Genomic DNA, 5,399 nt, shown 5'->3' with positions numbered 1-5,399 from the left:
CCCTCTCTCTCTGCCCCTCCCCTGCTCGCTCTCTCTGTCTCTCTCTCAAAATAAATTTTAAAAACTTAAAAAAAAAATTTTAGGGGGCGCCTGGGTGGCTCAGTCGGTTGAGAGTCCGACTTCAGCTCGGGTCACGGTCTCACAGTTGGTGAGTTCGAGCCCCGCGTGGGGCTCTGTGCTAACAAACAGCTCACAGCCTGGAGGCTGCTTCAGATTCTGTGTCTCCCTCTCTCTCTCTCTCTCCCCCTCCCCTGCTCATGCTCTGTCTCTCTCTGTCTCTCAAAAATAAATAAACGTTAAAAGAAATTTTTTTAATTTTTAAAGAGCTCTGCGCTTAGTCTCATTCGTTGCTCTGTCCCCAGCACCCCAAAAGTATATCTTGAGTGACTGAATGACAAACCATGAATCCATTGGCAATATCTTTCTAACCCTGAGCATTGAGATTTTCTGCCTCTTCCAATTTTTCATGACGTCAAACGCAATCTGCAAACTACTCACTGAAATACACACTTCTGAGCAGCTGTTCCAAGGAGCCCTGCTATTGAACACCTTAACATGAATCATCACTCATCACTTTCTCTTTGGGGAAAGTCATAAGGTCATATATGAAATTTTCACGTACAAGGTGGCTCAGTCGGTTAAGCATCCGACTTCGGCTCAGGTCACGATCTCACGGTTCGTGGGTTTCAGCCCCCACTTACCCTGTGAGCAGAGGGTACCCACAGGTGTATTCTCTAGCTTCCTCCCCTAAAGCCATGTGACACATGCCCAGAAGAAGCACTAGCAAGAAGCACACCCCCACACTCTTAATGGAGTGCCCCCATTTTGCAATGCCAACCCTCAGCCCACGCAAGAGCCACCGTTGAGCCCTCAGACTTAGAACAACCTTGTCTCCACGGACCTGTACCCACAGCATGTGGCAGAACCACCATCATCATGACAAAGCTATGTCTTTCCTAGGAAAGACTCCCTGTACCTTCCCCCCACCACCCCTGCCGTCCATTCTTCAACTAGACTAGCATAACCCTCGCCCATCCCGTCAATAGGACAGTGCATTCCCATCTTGCTTTCATTTTCAATTCAACCTGGACCCCGTGGCCAAGAGCCCCCTCACTAACCCCTTGTCATTCAAAACGACATCCAGGGCCATTCCGCAATCCTGGATCAAACCCCCTGCTTATTTTTCTTTGCTGCTGCTGGAGAAAATCCTGACTCGGAGTTGAGGGGCTTCATTTACAGGGATACAAATCCTCGCCTAGGCTGGGTTCTCTCAAGGCTTTGACTGACTGCCCGTTAGCTCCCTGTGACCCCCAGAACAGACACGTGAGGTTTCACGAATGGAAAATCCCCTCTCTCACACAGTGGCGTCTTGGTGGATTTGCATAGCCTGACGCAAGGGCTCTCCTACTTAAACAGATGTCCCCACACTGATGTGAATGCACATATAACTCCACATCATTCCACATTTTTTGGCAGTCAACCCCTTTCGGGGTGCCACTTTCTCCATTCCTAAATAGGCTCCTAATCTGGGGTCTTAAGTGATCCTTGGATGGGATGTGAAACTCTGAAATTACATGGAAAACGCTATACATACATTTCTGTAGGAAAAGGTTCCAAGAGCTTTCAGAATCTCCAAAGTATAACCCAAGAAAGGTTAAGAGACACTGCCTTCCTCATCAAGATAAAAAGCTTCTGCACAGCAAAGGAAATCATCAATGAACCTAAAAGGCAACTGACGAAATGGGAGAAGATATTTGCAAATGACATCTTAGATAAAGGGTTAGTATCCAAAATCTATAAAGAACTCACCAAACTCCACACCATAAAAACAAATAATCCAGTGAAGAAATGGGCAGAAGACATGAATAGACACTTCTACAAAGAAGACATCCAGATGGCCAACAGACACATGAAAAGATGTTCAACAATGCTCATCATCAGGGAAGTACAAATCAAAACCACACTGAGATACCACCTCACACCGGTTGGAGTGGCTGAAATTAACAACTCAGGAAACGACAGATGTTGGTGAGGATGTGGAGAAAGGGGAACCCTCTTGCACTGTTGCTGGGAATGCAAACTGGTACAGCTTCTCTGGAAAATGGTGTGGAGGTTCCTCAAAAAATTAAAAACAGAACTACCCTACGACCCAGCAGTAGCACTACTAAGAATTTACCCAAAGGATACAGGAGTGCTGACTCACAGGGGCACATGTATCCCAATGTTTATAGCAGCGCTTTCAACAATGGCCAAATTATGGAAAGAGCCCAAATGTCCATTAACTGATGAATGGATAAAGAAGATGTGGTTTATGTATACAATGGAATACTACTTGCCAATGAGAAAGAATAAAATCATACCATTTACAACAATGTGGGTGGAACTGGAAGGTACTATGCTGAGTGAAATAGGTCAGTCAGAGAAAGACATATATCATATGTTTTCACTCATATGTGGAAGTTGAGAAACTTAACAGAAGACCATGGGGGAAGGGTAGGAAAAAATGGTTACCAACAATGAACAACTCAGGAAACTACAGATGTGGAGAAAGGGGAACCTTCTTGCACTGTTGGTGGGAATGCAAACTGGTGCAGCGACTCTGGAAAACAGTGTGGAGGGTCCTCAAAAAATTAAAAATAGACCTACCGTATGACCCAGCAATAGCACTGCTAGGAATTTACCCAAGGGATACAGGAGTGCTGATGCATAGGGGCACTTGTACCCCAATGTTTATAGCAGCACTCTCAACAATAGCCAAATCGTGGAAAGAGCCTAAATGTCCATCAAGTGATGAATGGATAAAGAAAGTGTGCTCTATATACACAATGGAATACTACGTGGCAATGAGAAAGAATGAAATCGGGCCATTTGCAGCAACATGGATGGAAATGGAAGGTATTATTCTGAGTGAAATAAGTCAGTCAGACAAAGACCATATGTCTTCACTCATATGGAGATCTTGAGACACTTAACAGAAGACCATGGGGGAGGGGAAGGGGAAAAATAGTTACAAACAGAGAGGGAGGGAGCCCAACCATAAGAGACTCTTAGATACAGAGAACAAACTGAGGGTTGATGGGGGTGGGAGGCGGGGGGGGGGGGCGCGGAGAAAGTGGGTTGGGATGAGCACCGGGTGTTGTATGTAAGTGAGGAATCTACTCCCGAAGCCAAGAGCACATTGTCTACACTGTATGTTAGCTACCTTGACAACAAAAAACAATTAATTAAAAATATAAAAAAAATACACTGGCTTCCTAACTTCATATAAACAGGTTGCTTTATTTTCATAGAAGATTTATTGGTTCGTGTAATTCTAAAGCAAATGCATGTTCACCGAAGAATTTTTCATCCACAAATAGAGAAAATAAAAGTCACTTAGAATCCCACTGTCTGTAGATGATCACTGTTACTATTTTGGCGTTCCTCTGCCTCTTTTCCATATTTTTCTTTCAAATTGGGAGTCCCCCTACTGTTAATTTCTGATCATTACTGTCTTCCAAATAACATAAGAGAAACGCCAGAATATAGAGAATGTGGGATTAGTATTCAAAAATCCCTTTGATTTCCAAGCGACATCCACCCATAAATCATTTAATTGAGCACCTGCTATGTGTGTGACACACTACTCCAAAAGTAGGAAGTAAATCCTTCTCTGAGTTCTCACACAAAGTGTTAAAAATTCTAGGGATTTGGGGGCGCCTGGGTGGCTCGGTTGGTTAAGCATCCGACTTCAGCTCAGGTCATGATCTCACCATTACTGAGTTTGAGCCCCGCATCGGGCTCTCTACTGTCAGCGCGGAGCCAGCAAGCAGCCTGTTTCAGATCTTTTGTCTCCCTCTCTCTCTGCCCCTCGCCCCTCTCTGTCTCAAAAATAAATATTTAAAAACACCTTTTTCTAGGGATTTCGATAGAGAATGTGAAGCTCAGCCTAAGAAAGCCAACCTTTTTTTTTTTTTTTTAAGGTCTACACCCAACGTGGGGCTTGAACTCACGACCCTGAAATCAAGAGTCACATGCTCTACCGACTGAGCCACTCGGGTGCCCAGAAAGTGAACCTTTTAAAGTGACTAGATCTGGGGCACCTGGGTGTCTCACTCAGTTGAGCGTCCTACTCTTGATTTGGGCTTAGGTCATGATCCCAGCCAGGGTCTTGGGATCGTGCCCTGTGTTGGGCTCAGCGATGAACGTGAAGCCTGCTTAAGATGCTCTCTCTCCTCTGTAAATTAAAAAAAAACAAACAAACAAAAAAAAAACGTGACTGGACCTGTATCAACTGGTTAAAAAAAAAGGCAGATTGTATTATAGTATTGATGAAACACAAACCATTAGAAGTGAGGTGTTTGGTTTTTTTTTTTAAGTTATTTATTTTGAGAGAGGCAGAGAGAAAGGAACAATCCCAAGAAAGCTCCGGCACTGTAAGCGCAGAGCCCAATGCCGGGTTCAAACTCACGAAACTGCGAGATCACGACCTGAGCCAATACCAAGAGTTGGTCACCCAAGGCGCCCCCAGCAGTCGGGTTTTTGTAAACAATAGCTTTCTTTCCCTCTATTACCAAAAACGCAGACTCTCATCTAATAATAAAAATGCATACACGATGAAAATAAACATGTGTGAGATTGGGCTACAGGGTAAAGGCTAGGGATCTTCTCGACCCATAAACTCGTTCTGAGAAACATTCCCTGTGTTTTGAGCAATGACGTTACTGAGTGTGGCCTCCTACAGTGGGGACTATTCAAAGGAGAGCACTTGTTTGCCTGTTGAATTCTGCTGTGTTTAAAGGAGGAAGATCAGTGTAATTACTTCACCAGCCACTGCTTACATATTTCCCAACAAGAGAATTCTGGAAAAACAGAATTACTGCTTGTCTACTTTAAGTATATATAGGCAAAGGATGGGCCCACTGAAAGAATTCTTGCCATTTAAGTGTGCTCTCTCCAATGCCATTTTCATCCTGCATTTAAAGAATATTCTTTAAATATGGGGTATTTAAACCCGTACTTATTTGCAAAGAGCAAATAAGCCTCTTTGCAGAATGGAAGCAGCACCCAGTGACATGCTCAAAAGCTTTCTGTCTCGGTCACCCCATCCCCCCCTCCCCTGCTCCCCGCCCGGCTAATTACTGGGCCTGTTCCCCTGGCCTGCGACCGACTGTCAGAGGTTTCTCCGTGGGAGCAATCCGGGTCTAGCCCAGTGAGCTTCCTGGAATTCTAGAACACACTGGCTTTCCACTGGAGAACCCGCCGCCTCTGGCCAACTCAAAGGCTTGCCCCGGCTACCTTGTAAATACAACCTGAGAGGAGCCACTCTGAAGCTGGGAGCAAGGTGGTCAGCAAGCAAACCGGAGACAAAGCCGCTGGCAAAGCCTGGGCATCTTCCTGTCCCTCGAGGACCAGAGGCC

This window comes from Herpailurus yagouaroundi, unplaced genomic scaffold (genome assembly GCF_014898765.1).
Source record: "Herpailurus yagouaroundi ecotype Mexico unplaced genomic scaffold, PumYag 67641, whole genome shotgun sequence".
Classification (NCBI taxonomy): Eukaryota; Metazoa; Chordata; class Mammalia; order Carnivora; family Felidae; genus Herpailurus; species Herpailurus yagouaroundi.
The sequence above is the reverse complement of the archived record's forward strand: the minus strand, read 5'-3'. Positions refer to the sequence as shown.